This window comes from Lepisma saccharinum, chromosome 12, assembly GCF_977018435.1.
Source record: "Lepisma saccharinum chromosome 12, izLepSacc3.1, whole genome shotgun sequence".
NCBI lineage: Eukaryota > Metazoa > Arthropoda > Insecta > Zygentoma > Lepismatidae > Lepisma > Lepisma saccharinum.
Window position 1 is genome coordinate 57,301,447 of NC_139240.1, and position 15,523 is coordinate 57,316,969.

The 15,523-nt window shown below is 40.4% G+C and overlaps 1 protein-coding gene across 21 annotated transcripts in view; it reads left to right on the forward strand.

The window, feature by feature from the left end:
* Positions 1–15,523, forward strand: part of LOC145996124 (coiled-coil domain-containing protein AGAP005037) — a 1,065,133-nt gene that overhangs the window by 630,627 nt on the left and 418,983 nt on the right. The window contains exon 1 of one of the 21 annotated variants that reach the window (XM_083132419.1): positions 14,587–14,695. The exons of the other annotated variants lie outside the window; for them this stretch is intronic. The gene's annotated coding sequence lies outside the window, so the exon portion shown is untranslated. Of the gene's footprint in view, positions 1–14,586; positions 14,696–15,523 lie in introns of those variants that run through there. 21 annotated transcript variants of the gene reach the window in all.

The following is a 15,523-nucleotide window of genomic DNA, read 5'->3' on the forward strand; positions in this document are numbered from 1 at the left end:
AATAAAGAAGGAGCGAGAGACAGGAGAATAAAGAAGGAGCGAGAGAAAGAAGAATAAAGAAGGAGCTATGGAGAGAGGAAGGAAGCAGCGAGAGAGAGGAGAGAATAAAGAAGGAGCAAGAGAGGGGAGAATAAAGAAGGAGCGAGAGAGAGGAGAATAAAGAAGGAGCGAGAGAGAGAGGATAATAAAGAAGGAGTGAAAGACAGGAGAATAAAGAAGGAGCGAGAGAGAGAGAGGAGAATAAAGAAGTAGCAAGAAAGAGTAGAATAAAGAAAGAGCGAGATAGAGGAGAATAAAAAAGGCGCGAGAGGGAGAGGAGAATAAAGAAAGAGCGAGAGAGGAGAATAAAAGAAGGAGCGAGAGAGAGGAGAATATAGAAGGAGCGAGAGAGAGGAGAATAAAGAAGGAGCGAGAGAGAGGAGAATAAAAAAGGCGCGAGAGAGAGAGGAGAATAAAAAAGAGCAAGAGAGAGGAGAATAAAAAAGGCGCGAGAGAGAGAGGAGAATAACAAAGAAGACGAGAGAGATAGGAGAATAAAGAAGGAGCGAGAGAGAGAGAGGAGGAAAAATGAGCGAGAGAGAAAGGAGAATAAAGAAGGAGCGAGAGAGAGAGGAGAATAAAAACGGAGCGAGAGAGAGAAGAATAAAGAAGGAGCGTAAAGGAGAGAGTAAGGAAGGAGCGAGAGAGAGGAGAATAAAGAAGGAGCACGAGACATGCATAAAGAATGAACAAGTGAAGGAATTGAAACCTTTCCTTATTCCCTGCTTCCTCACCAACCCTGGAATTGATGGATTTCCCAACCTCCTGAACAGGTTGCCCTAAGCGGTTAGTTGACCTGGTGACCCGCTTAATATTGCTTGCAAACCGTCCCCACTCAATAACAAACAAGAAAATACAAATGCTTTTTCAGCCTAATCATCTATTTTGTAAACATTATTTACAGTACAGTCTGTTAGGTTCAGTTCGGATTCTAGTGGTTACAAGATTGATAGTACTTGGTGCGATGTACAGTCACGGACATTTATGGCTTGTAACGATTTCATAGAGTGAGTTGGATTGTTTCAACCCAGCCAGATGTGTCCGTGACTGTACACAGTTTTTAGGATCGACTGCCAGAAATTTGCGTCCGCCATCTTGAAATACAACGCCATCTTTAATATCATAAAGCGGTATCTTAGTTATGTTGGTAACATATCCATCCATTTTGATGACTTTTTAAAAAATAAATATTGACAAGGTAAGAATCGACTGTGGTGTTGAAAATTTTTAGACTTTTTTTTGTTGCTTTAATTATTCTTACTATTAATTTTGCCTAAATACGTTTATTAGGAAAATCACTCGGATAAGACTAAAATTTCGTTTCAAGAGCTTTACTTTGAGCTATAAAACATAAAAATCGCTCTGTTAGTTGCTGTGATAACTGACTTTTAAGTTTACCCTTCACGAAATCAAAGATGACAACTCATTTCAAGATGGCGGGACCTGTCATGTGTGTAGAACCACCCAGTATTTAGCGACCAATTACCACACCTCCTTCCTTCAGTATTGAACCTAGGCTGGGGCCAAGCCACCCTTCATACTTTGTAATATACTAGCCTGTTTTTAGAACTGTTGGCTAGAAAGCAACGAATCAGCGATCAGTTATATTGTGTTCGGCTGTCATCGCTTTCTTTCGTGTCGCAAGGTGCCGAACGCTGCCCGCGGCAATAAACAAATGAGAATCCGAGGCACACAACGTTGCCAAACCTCTGTAAGTGCATGAGGAGCGCTGTTTCTAGTAGAGCCTGAATACTTTGCCCGTTGTACACGCAGTGGCAAAATTGATCGCAGGGAAATTGTCCGTCACAATTTTTAGCCAGTCTGTTTTCCACAATGTGTTGATCACGAATTGAAATAACCTGCTTCACATCAACAGACAGAACTCTAGTCCTTGAAACAACAAGATGTACACGAGAGTAAATTAAAGTTTGGATGGACAATTTGACTTGGAAACATTGCTGCTGGACAGCAGTTCGTAGAACATTTACTTTGCAGCTGAAATTAAATGGTATGACTCAGTTGTTAGCATATGCAGATGATGTAGACTTATTAGGGGATGATATAAATACATTTAAGAATAATGCTAAAATATTTTTCAAAACTGCTAAAGAGATAGGTTTGAAAGTTAACAAGGAGAAAATTAAATATATGCTTGCAGGCCGAAACCAAGTGTTAGGCAATAATCAAAATCTAATTATTGATTACAACTCGTTTGAACCAGTTTCCAAATTCAAATACTCAGGAGTAATATTAACAAATGAAATTGATGTTAAAGAGGAAATAAAAGGTAGGCTTAATTCAGGAAATGCATGTTACTTCTCTCTTCATAAACTTTTGTCTTCTCGTTTAATATCTAAGAAACTGAAAGTTAAAATATACAAAACAGTAATTTTGCGTGTAGTATTATATGGGTGTGAAACTTGGTCCCTTACATTGAAAGAGGAACATAAATTGAGAGTATTTGAAAATAAGATCCTTAGGAAAATCTTTGGACCTAAAAGGGATGAGGAGACAGGTGAGTGGAGAAGGTTACATAATTTAGAACTACATAATTTGTATTCATGTCCAGATATTATTAGAATGATTAAATCAAGAAGACTTAGGTGGGCAGGCATGTGGCACGAATGGGAGAGGAAGGAAGAGTTTGGAGGATTCTTGTTGGGAAACCTGATGGTAAGAGACCAGTAGGAAGATGGAGAGATAATGTTGAGATGGACCTAAAGGAAATCGGTAGGGATGGAAAGAGTATATAGATCTTGCTCAAGATAGGGACAGATGGAAGGCCTGTGTTGCTGCAGCCATGAACCTTCGGGTTTAAGAAGGCTACAGAGTTCTGGTACCATCAAAGACGATTGGTTGATTGAAACGACTCCCAAGGTCATCCACCAATTGGGCTAGCGTTCAGTACAGTATATGATTACAGATTTTTTTTTAAAAAAAAGAAACAAATCCCATGTCAGCGAAGTTCTATAACGAACAGGAAAATTATGATCAGAAACTCGCTCCCTTATGTACACGAAGACGAACTTGAGTTTTTAATTAAGAGTGTAAAATGAGATCGTACTTCAGCTTTGAAATTTTACGCGTGCCAACTGAACTTCAGCAAGGGGTCTCCCCTTTAGCAACAAAGCTGAAGGCATGTGTGCGTGGGGGGGGGGGGAGGTTTAGAGTATTACGCACAGAGAAACTGAGAATTTATTTCCCCGCTGCTGCTTCCCTGAAAATTCCCTTTGAAATTTAAGAGATAGGGTGCCTGCACCTTGTTCGTGTCGGAACGACTTCATTCTTCCATTTTTTCCCCCTCGTGACGTCACACGTTGGCGAGTTTTTCATCACTTAGACCGCCCCCCTCCATTGTACCGGCCCTGGTTTAATTTCCCGGGCTTCAATGCCACGTCTCCAAGATAGACGGGCAGATATATAACACAGAGAAAAGGCGAGAAAAAAAATTGAGGAAAAATAACCAGACCATGGTTGCCAGGCGTGGTGAAATTTTCGTAAAAAAAAAAAATGGTTCACGATTCCGCAGTATCCATAGATAATTTAAAAATATATTATACAGTCTCAGCCGCGGTTGTCTAGTCGGTGGGGCGTTTGACTGCCACGCGGGAGACTCGGGTTCGATATCCGGAGTGGGTGATCTATCCTCTCATAAAGCGGCTCTGGAGTTCACCAAGCCTCAAATGAATGAGTACCTATCTCTCTAGGAGTAAATGTGTCTTCATGACATGAGGAACTTTACCTTTCACCTTACCAAATTCTTGAATCTCTGTTACTGATCGATTTGGGAATTTTATTAGTTGTGTAGTTGGTCGGAAAGTAAGGTTACTTGCTCACCGCAAATATGTTGTCCAGGTGTAAGGACAAAGGAGCTTTTTTTCCTACCTCTGACGTAATTTACACGGTTGCCAGTGCAGTTATTTGAGTTTTTGAAAATAATATATTTAGACTTTCAGTTTCTGATACTTCCAAGTATAGCATTCATTGTTTTAGGACTTTTTCACACTGTAGGACCGTTCCGAAAGTCGCACGAGTTTAACGCGTTAAACGAGTTATGATAACTGGCCGTCCCATGAGTGCTTCGGTGCATTTCGTGAGGTTCGTTATGCTGTCCGTGCGTTTCGTGCAAGAACGAGATTCACCAAACACACGGGCCAGGAGGCTGGTTTGTTCGGTGAGAATCGTCTACTGCTGGCAGGCAACGCGCGTGCATGATGGCTTTAATGTATTATAGTCGGAAAATGTATAATAATTTTAACTCGATATGAAGCAACATGCACAAGTTGAGTGTGCCTTAACTGTTCTTACAATGTGATTGAAATGGGTAACATAATGACAGTGTCAGCAGTAGAGTTTATTTCTGACAGCATTATATTTATGTTACGCCATGTATCTTGGCTTGTTCTTATTTATATTTTATTCTTTTCCTAAGTAGCTTCACACTCGTTACGAATTGGGGGTCCCTGTTTCGAATGCAGGCACACTGGTTCCGATTCTACTTTAATCCCCCCTCTGTCTCTCTCTCATTTTCTCTGGCGTACTTCTATCTCTCTCTCTCTCTCTCTCTTATTTCTCTGTCTTGAGGTTTCTATCATTTTCTCTTATCTGATATTTCTATCTCTCTCCTCTCTCTTGGTTTCGTTTGCCCTCTCTCTCTCTCTCGCTTTCTTTCTCTCTATTCAGAAGGAAGCGGGAAAAGAATGATAAAATGGGAAAGAGAAGGAACCATGAAAAGAGGAGTGATCACTGGAAATCTGAGTAGATCGGAAAGAGACAGTATCTAAAAGAGAAACGGATAGTTGTAAAGAATTACAGAGGAAGAGAGCCAACAGAAAAAGGGTGAAAGAAGGAGATAAGAATTTGCAAGAGAGAGAGAGAATTGTTGACTGCACGGACAGAAATTGGACAAACTTGATAAACATTCTGTATTTTCAGTTCACCTAATTTCTGAATAATTTCTAAAATATTGAGTGGTCCCGTGATCTTCATTACTTAGTCATATGTACGTTTAAACCAAATGAGGTTCGCTGTGGCTCCACCTTTTGTCCAAAGTTACAAGTTTCTTCTGATACGACTTTCTTTTCATTGTTGTTGTCCTTCTTGTATTTTTTTTCCACCTAGATTGCCTACGATTTTGAGCGGACGCTAATATATCGTTACATCCACTAGCTGGTTTTTATTGTACACTCACCGGCAAAAAATGGGGCACCTGGATCCTGAAATGCTCGCTTCCGTCCAAGGCGTTACATGTTTTGCCTAACTTTAAGGCGATGGTAAAAGTTACCATGAAAATTTGCTATTAAAGTGTACTTATGGATGCAGAGTTAGGCAACCCACTTGACGAGTTTTTCAGGATCTAGGTGTCTCATTTTTATTGCCTGTGACTGTACCTAACGTAGTAGCACACAGCCTGTAAATGAAGCAAATAAATCGAGAATTTAAAACGAATAAACCTGGCTTCGAAATATTCACTCTGAAACACTTTGTCAATACTATTTACTTTATCAACACACTAGATTTTTTTTGCTGCGGCATTTTGCAAAATTTTAAACTTTGTAAAAGAAGGAGTGTAGTATGCAAATCTTTTTCCACAGCGTTCAGAAAATGTTATAAAATGCCTCTTCTGGAATGTAGTTCTTGTTTCTTCCGCTGGGAAGTCTGGCGCTAACATCAGCCGATAGGAGTGGCGCTGGAGTCGACATCTCACGGGAAATTGGGGAAATTTCAGTGCTGATCCGTGCGTAAAGGTGTAAAACGTGAACAATTTATGCGTTGTTGGGCATATAATTGTTGACGTAAGCCTCTTAAAATATGAAAAATGTTATGTAGCCAGTATTTAAATATAATTTCCACCTAATGGATTTATAATTAATCAGGCCCGCAGCCAGGAATTCTTTGTAGGGGGAGCGAAGTCAATCCTAGAGGGGGCAAATTTTTAATAGATTGTGTCGCATTGGCACATATAGCAGGGTACACAGAGGCACTTGCCCCCTTCCCCAAAAGAGAGAAGTAACAGAATAGGTATGATATATTGATATTTACAGGTCGATAATATTAATAGACGATTAATATGTACCAACAGCTTTGGGCCTCTGCAGAACTGATTAAGGAAGAGCACTTCATAAACCTTGCTTCATAATGTTTCCCTCTAGTTTCCAGTATGGAAGATTTTTACGCACAAAGGAATCAAACGAGAATCTAACAACACTATTGTGTTGTGTTATGGAAGAAAAATCGAATTAATTAAAAAAATAATGGTTATATATTAATATTATCTACACTTTGATGAATTGTGTAAAAAATTGTAATATATTTTTTTGTACTTGCTAAAACATGGGTCCCTTAGTCCACCACGGACTCTATTTCCTTCAAAGGGGAGACAGACAATGTTTGCTAATGGTTACGTTAACCATTTTCCAAAATATTGTGTGAATTGTATTATGTTGAAATACATGTGTTTGACACCTGACAAACAAATAGGAATTCCTTGATTGATCAATGGCTTCTTGGATTACAGTGTCTTCAGTAATATTTCATATTAAGTTTCAAAGAGAGAAATTGATTTAATAGGGCGCAAATAATTTTACGGGGGCGCCATGGCATTCTCTTTAACATTTTTTTTTTCATATAGATCGTTTTTCTCCCAGGGCCAGCTCGTGCCGCCCCATAGCTATGGCTCTGAACTTGGACTATAAGAATTGCAGAGATTGCAAGCGAAGCGAGCAAGATAATTTTACGAAATGTATTTTTATTTGCATAAAATTTGAAATCAAGCGGGCAATTGCCCCTCTGTGCCCCCTGCAAGTGCCCTTGTCCATCTGGAAGAACAATGCAAGGAGCACGTGAAAACTAATTCCATCTTGAGTATCCATTTGTCCTGCTATTCTTAGATTATCCTAGTCTTGTTTTTTTACCTCAATGTTTGCTTCCCCTAGAATGGACTTCCGTCCAAGGTCGGCGGGGACAATGCCCCCTGCCCCCACCTCTCTCTTAATTAGCAAAATTCCCACTGTTGTGCACCGATTTACAAACTTTCATTCACACAAAAACAAGTCATGGCGGACTACAGCACCTGATACTTGTACGTTACTGCTGATACCTTTCCTACACAATCTTTTCGTTATCCTTGACGTGTTTCGCCCATTGTCACCACGTGGCAGCACCTACTTACGGAAACAGGAAGGGGCTTAGGGAGTGGGGTCAGGGTACAGCGCCTTAAATAACGTAGTGTGGAAAACGACCCAAGAAACTGGTTCCCCAGATGGATGAGAAACACAGATGGCAGTGCGATCAATGTCGGTGCTAATTTTCTTATGAAAGTAATGCGGCTTTGTTAGTGTTTGGAATATATTATGTAGATTTGTTTGTCTTGAAAGGCGGTACGTGAATTGATGGAAACAGTTATATTTGTGGAGTGATTTGCAGTCACGAAATGACATTAATTTGGGAAGAAAAGTAAAATAAAATTAATAAATAAGTAACATGCGTAACACAAGAAGAAACATCGCAAAGTGATTCCGGACGTCAGGTGTTGGATTGTGTACTAAAGTTTTATTTTTCTATGTTGTTAGAATATAAATAGTATCCTGAGAGATATTTCATACCGAGGCGACAAACCACAAGTGTCGCTTGGAAGCGAGCAGTCCGTAATCAATGCAGCCTTTCGAGGAACACACGTTCTGACTGCACCGTTTCCTCAAGGAGATTTTACACCAAAGCGACACGCGACAAACGATACGAGGATTTCACACCAAAGCGACACGGGTCATTCGGTCCAAGGCAACTTTCACACCGAAGCGACACATGTTGCTTGGAAACGAGCCATCAAGAGCAACATTTCACATCGTAGCGGCATGACGGGAAGCACAGGCCAGCGTTCGGTTGGTGACATCCTCAAGCGACAACTGTCGCGTGCCCTTGTCGCTTTGGTGAGCAATCTCCCTAAAGCAAGACACTCATTGCATCGCGCATGCGCGAACAACAAACCACGGCAATATGTTGCAAGCTATTGAGGAAATGGCCCAGTTTGAGCGACGCAACAAGCGACGAAGCGACACGTGTGACTTATCGTGTCGCCTAGATCTGTTGTTGTAATGTGCGATTTTTCGTGTCGCCTATCTGTTGTTGGCACAATTAGCAGCGAACGCTTGCCAATAGACTGACGGCACCATGTCGTTTGTCACTTAGTTGGTAACTCCCCCTGTAGCGCGTCGCTTCGGTCTGAGCACCCTTCCTTTAAGGAGCTTTCCGACCGAAGTAACAAGTAGCACGCGAATACGCCATATGAACGTGTCGTTTGCTGTTTGGACCCTCATGTGCAATGAATGCTATTTTACAGTCTGGAAGTGTGTGTCACTATAAAAAAAGTGAAAGTGTGAACATCCCGTGTCGCTTGTCCCATTGGTTTGAAAGTTGCCTTACACTCATGTCGATGGCACTAAGAAAGTTTTGTGGCGTTCCCCTTGTCGTTTCATGGAATCATCATTTTCATCATCGCCGCGATTAGTTTAAAGCGGAAGAAAAGATACAGTAAATATCCAAAATACAAATGCTTCAGTGTGTATATCTTTAAAAGAAATGATGATGATAATAATAATAATGAACCTAATTCATACACAAAAATTTAGTTGCCAAGAGCATTCCACGCGTATTTTTTTCCCCGTATTATTAACGAAAGTATCACGATAACAGGACGTGGTCGACTGTCTAGAATGTTTGTTAATATCTTCGCGACCACTGTACCAAATATCATAGCAATTATCACATTCATAGAAATGCTTCATGAAAAAGAATCAGACGTTGCAGCGAAAACTCCATTTACTTCTATTATAAGCAGACGAATACCAAGCACCGGGTTCAACACCAGCGCCTCTAGCGGATCATTTTCGAGTGGAACCAGCCAGAGCGCGCAGAACTGTGCCGTTTTCCACACTACGTTATTCAAGGCGCTGTAATCAGGGTTTGGTTATTTTCCTCTAATAAATAGTTGCTGTAAGTTACGGCCTGTAAGTCAGTCATATAAAACAAGACTTTGTGTTATATAATATCTCTACAATTTCATCATTCATCTCTTTCTGTCTCGCTCTCTCTTGCTCTTCTTTTAAATTTTCCTTTTTATTTGTTACTCTGTTTTCCTCCATCTTTTTTTCTGTATAATTTTTTTGTTTTCTCTTCTTTCTCTCTCTACTTTCCTGTTCTTCCATTTTCTATCTCTTTATCTCTTTATGTCTGTTCTTCTTTGTCTGTCCTTTCCGTTTGTTCTATTTTTCTCTGTTTGTACCTGCTTTTCTTTATTTTCCTTTTTTGTTATCCTCACCTTACATTTCTCTTTTTCCTTCTTTTCCCCATCCTTTCCATCTCTTTCTTTCTCTCTCTCTCTCTCTCTCTCTCTCTCTCTCTCTCTCTCTCTCTCACACACACACACACACACACACACACACACACTCCTCTTCTCTCTGTCCATACTTTACTTTGTTTTCCCTCTTTGCATTTCTTTCAATTTCTCTCTCTCTCTCTCTTTCTCTCCTTATCTATAGGGCCTCCCAGATGGCGCAGTGGTAGCGTCGTTGCCTTGTAATCAAAGGGTCCCGTGTTCGATACCCGGTGGAGGCACATGGTGGTTCGGATCCCACTTTAAACTGTAGGACCAGTCCCGATTAGCCTTGCTGTCCATAAAGTGAACTTAAAACACCAACTCAACCAATTCTCCTTACCTGATACCCTGTACCAGCTAACTGTAGACCAGGCGAACGAGAACAAGTCCCTTCGCTAGTAGTGACGCGAGACGGCTCCACCAATGAACAGTGAGAGAACTGGGATTGCGTAATGGGAGACGGGAGTTACCCGATTTCTCTGCTTTGCTCTGTCAGTGTTGCAAACTTTTGAAAAGGATAATACCGAACGCACGTGGCAAACGGACTGTATTCTTGTCTTCAGGTCCGTACGATTGGTTTAAGAATTTCTTAGGGAAATATTAGGGATAAAACTGCAAGAGAATATTTTGACAAGCCGTGCATTTAGTTTACGGACGAAGGTCTTGACCGTACGGTTGGCAACACTGCGCTTTCACCACTCGATTTTCCTTCTCCTCCTCTGCCGATATGCGCGGCCCTGCTCTACAGTCAGCTGGGACAGGGTATATTATTTTCTTTGTTCTTCCTTTTTCCATCTTTTTTATCTCCCCTCCCCCTCTCTCTCACTCACTCACACTCATTCTCTCTCTCTCTCTCTCTCTCACTCGTGCCAATTACAATATTAAGTATTAACTAAATACATAAATAAAACCCGTGAAGTGTTCAGTCAACAAACAATTTACAAGACTCTGTCACGATTATCCACAAATTCCGAGGTGGAAAATATTGTAAATAAAGATTAGTATTAATAACACAATTAAAGCCTTGCTCCACGTTTCCAATGAACTTTTATTAAATAATATTTTGGATTTTAGTTTTTCTTGTTTTTAAGTCCACTTTATGCACGGGTTCCGAATCCCCATGACCCAAATCGAACCTGGAATCTCTTGATTAGAAGGCGACGACGTTACCACTGTGCTATCGAGGAGACTAAATAATGTTTCCTTCAAGGGAAAGCATATCCATAAATTTCTTAAGATGATGAGGCCATGCGTTGATATTTACTTCGTGCTATGTTTGTCCAGGCGATCTTTAAGTCTCTCTTGTTCTCAGGACATTCCACTTCACCTTTTGGTAATGTTCGCTGATATGACCTCACTGATAGGGCAGTGGTTAACGCAGTCGCATTGTAGTCAAGGGATCCTGGATTCGAAACTCGTCAGATTACACTTTATAATATACCCAGTGCCGATTGTCCAGTATGATATCCTCACGACTATAAAGTGGGCGTAAATATATATTTTTTTACACTTTATAATATCCAGTACCGATTATCCAGTATGATATCCTCATGACTATAAAGTGGGCGTAAATATATATTTTTTTACACTTTATAATATCCAGTCCCGATTATCCAGTATGATATCCTCATGACTATAAAGTGGGCGTAAATGTATTTTTTACACTTTATAATATCCAGTCCCGATTATCCAGTATGATATCCTCATGACTATAAAGTGGGCTTACATGTTGTTTTCTTGTATTTTTTAAACACTTTATAATGTACCCAGTCCCGATTATCCAGTATGATATCCTCATGACTATAAAGTGGGCTTAAATGTATTTTTTTACACTTTATAATATCCAGTCCCGATTATCCAGTATGATATCCTCATGACTATAAAGTGGGCGTAAATGTATTTTTTTACACTTTATAATGTGCCCAGTCCCGATTATCCAGTATGATATCCTCATGACTATAAAGTGGGCTTAAATGTATTTTTTTACACTTTATAATATCCAGTCCCGATTATCCAGTATGATATCCTCATGACTATAAAGTGGGCGTAAATGTATTTTTTTACACTTTATAATATCCAGTCCCGATTATCCAGTATGATATCCTCATGACTATAAAGTGGGCGTAAATGTATTTTTTTACACTTTATAATATGCCCAGTCCCGATTATCCAGTATGATATCCTCATGACTATAAAGTGGGCTTAAATATATTTTTTTACACTTTATAATATCCAGTCCCGATTATCCAGTATGATATCCTCATGACTATAAAGTGGGCGTAAATGTATTTTTTTACACTTTATAATATCCAGTCCCGATTATCCAGTATGATATCCTCATGACTATAAAGTGGGCTTAAATGTATTTTTTTACACTTTATAATGTACCCAGTCCCGATTATCCAGTATGATATCCTCATGATTATAAAGTGGGCTTAAATGTATTTTTTTACACTTTATAATATCCAGTCCCGATTATCCAGTATGATATCCTCATGACTATAAAGTGGGCTTAAATGTATTTTTTTACACTTTATAATGTGCCCAGTCCCGATTATCCAGTATGATATCCTCATGATTATAAAGTGGGCTTAAATATGCGGTAATTCATATTTTAATCATTAGACCACTATGTACAGTCATGAACATTTCTAGGTTGTAATGATTCCATTGAATCAACCCAGAAGTGTCCGTGACTGTACTATTATATCCTGTTGTGTAATCTGTTGACACGTTTCTCTAACATGTTATTTTTCTTTTTTTTCTTCCAGGTAAATGAAAATTGATATCTCCCAGTCCTTTTGGCAGACGTATGTACAAGTACATTATTATTATTATTTTGCAAAAGCTTCGAATTATACTCTTGTCTCGGTACTCTGTGGAGCAAAACCACGCATAACAGTAGAAAAGGGGAGAAAGCGAGTGGGCGGAGCAAAGCATGTTTCGATCTCAAGATGTGAAGCACGAATATACGAGGCATGTTCAATTTGTAACCAAAATTTCGCCATATCATTATTCCCAGTTGAGAATAGTTACTTTGTTGTACGAAGAGGAGGTTATACAACACGCAGAACTAAAATACAGGTTTTGATTAGCGGTTAAAACGTTATATTCGATAAAACTGAATATCTCAATTTCTTATCACGTTTGTTTTTAATTAATTAGGAATTCGTCATCTAAACTCTTATTACTTGTCGACGGAATATCGCGCTTCGAGTTTGGTTCACCAGGAGCCGCCACTGTAAGTAAACGGTAATTCTCGCATCCCCGTCATTCTGGTCATAAATTCTGAATTTCAGACGTTGAAAAAGAAAAACAAAAATATTTCGTCTTCGCAGGGAAAATGCTATCCTGCAACATCTTACATAGTGATCAGGCCTTTGGGTCTTATTGTAAAATATTACACTGTAAAATTATACAATAGTAAAGTATTAAGTAAATTACCTTATAGCCGGTATTAGCTAGCACTCCATCACTTCTGACAAATCCTGATTGATTTGATTGATTGATTTAGTTTATTTTACTTCGCGTTTTGTGCCTCTTGGCTAATTTGCGAAGATGGGGATGAGTGATGAAATGATGAAATTGATGAATGGACATTCACAAACAACCAAGCCCGACCAGGATTCGAACCCGGGACCCTTGGCGTCGCAGCGCGATGTGCTAACCACTCGGCCACAGGGTCGGGCTTCTGACAAATCCTATTGGTGGTTCGAATCACAGCTGCGCAAGAATCTTGCGCATAAGATTACGGGGCATGTGACACAGCTCACACCATTTGGCGTAGCTCCTGCCTGCTATATATAGTCGTGAAAATGTTATATATAGAATTGTACTGCTAGGAGGAGCAAAATAGGAAAGAAACTATTTCGTAGAAATCACGTGGTTTTATATACGCTAAGTTAGTTCTTGGGTACAGTTAAAATTTAATTTGTTCAGAATTTATATGTATTGAGGACAGTGGCGTGTCCAGGATTTTTGATGGGGCGGGGGGGGGGGCTTACGTATACATTTTATACCTCGACCAGCATAACAATCGGCACGGGGACCTCCTTTATGGCAGTGATCAACTGTTGCCGCGTTTACCTACGAAGAAACTTGCTGTCAAACAGCCGATTAGGCCTACCGCTGCTAACCGCAACTTTAGAATCCCTCCTCCCAGAATGAGGCAGCAGGAAAACAGGATTTTGTCAAAATAACGCTTCTGCGCTGTGAATGGGGATCGGAAGATACCGTGGGCGAATTTTCCCCCCTTTGACATTCTTTTTTTAAAGACATATTGGGCCAAAGAGGGGGGGGGGGTTATAACACTCACCAACTTCTCCCCTCTTTAGGCACGCCATTGGTTGAGAGGCTCGGAGCTAACATCATCGCGAGGTCCCCCGCTCCCCCATACAATTACAGTTCTAGTAGGCCAGATTCTTGTTGGGAAACCTGATGGTAAGAGACCAGTAGGAAGGCCAAGACGAAGATGGAGGAATAACGTTGAGATGGACCTAAAGGAAATCGGTAAGGATGGAAAAGATTGGATTGATCTTGCCCAGGATAGGGACAGATGGAAGGCTTGTGTTGCTGCAACCATAAACCTTCGGGTCTAGAAAGTTTTTTTTTATATATTTTTACTTTACCACATTTCAAATATCTCATTTTTTTCATTTTGTGGCACTTTTACAAGGCTTTTTTCTGTGGGTGGAGACCTGGTGATTTAGCCCCCACGCCCCCTTGAATGGCAGGGATGGGTCTATCTTTGTAATTTTTTTCAAACAAACTCCTCGCTTTTCCGCCCTTGTTCGCTCTCGGTTTCGGCCAAGATCTAACGAATCCAGCAATCCTGGTTGGCTGCAGTACTGGGCTTTGAAAGCATTATGCAAGTCGACATGGGACAATGACTTCCGAACCGACCAGCTATTTTGTCCACCCTTGTAGAACCAGTTCTGCGAGGGACGCACCCTGCCTCCCGTTTCCAAACCATTCAACCCCCTCCCCCAATTCGCGGACCGTAAACAGAGCCTGAATTCCACGGGGCGATCGTGAACCCATAGCGTCGATAAATGCTACGTATCCTCACCGCCAGTGTGGTTTGGCGCGCTTTGGGGAGCGTTACCCCGTCAGCGCCTGACCTCTGACGGCATTTTCGTGAATTACCGACTGATTTGTCAGAGTTCGGATTCTTGCTTACCGTCTGCTTCCTATTGATCAGCTCAGCCCGCCCAACGGGGTTTTCGCCTTCAAAGAGGGGGTTTAAAACACTACAACTTCAAAAATGTATACTATACACTGGAGGTAAGAGTTTGTTTATTCTCGTGTTTCTATGCCGTGATGTTGTGCATGTGGATAAATTTGTAACGGTTGTTTTTGTCGGGGGAAGTGAAACCCTTGCAGCCAACCCTCTATTGTCAAGGGTTGATAGAGGTGTGTGTTCGACGTCCAGAGCTTGTTTTACAGCGTTGCAATCATGCGATGTTTATAAGTGCCCTAATCTCGTGTCCCCACCCCCATCTGGCATTCACTTTCACCCTCTGAATTGCCCCATATTACGCTTGGGTGATCAAAGTGCAGTGCAGGACACTCATGCACGGTTCCCCGGCGTGGCGTGGCGTGTCGAATCGTAGCAAGATGGTTTCAATTCAAAGATTGGCCCGTAAGGTCAAGGACTCTGTTATGGTCAATTCTAGACTATGCACGTAGGCAGGGGGAGGGCTAAAGGGGCTGAAGCCCCCACCCCCGAAATCCTACAAATATCTCATTTAAATAATTCATTTTACTTCCTTAGCAAAATTAAACATTAGAGCTAAAAAAGTTTAGTGTACAATAGAGCAACCAGCTTATATTTTTATATTCTACAAATTAATCCAAAGAATAAATGGATCCACAGCCCCCACAATATATAGTTTGTCTTTGTGAGAGGTCACACAGTATATGAGCAAAATTTGCCCCTAACTTTTAAAGCCTGTTTTGAACGAAATGTGAAAAACTTAATAACAAAATACAATATCTATATATTCCAGTACACTAGCTGTACAATTTGTAAGAAAAATAATGTCACTCATACGGTGGATCATCAGAGTCCCTCGATTTATATAATTATAATAATAAAAATAAATTTGGATT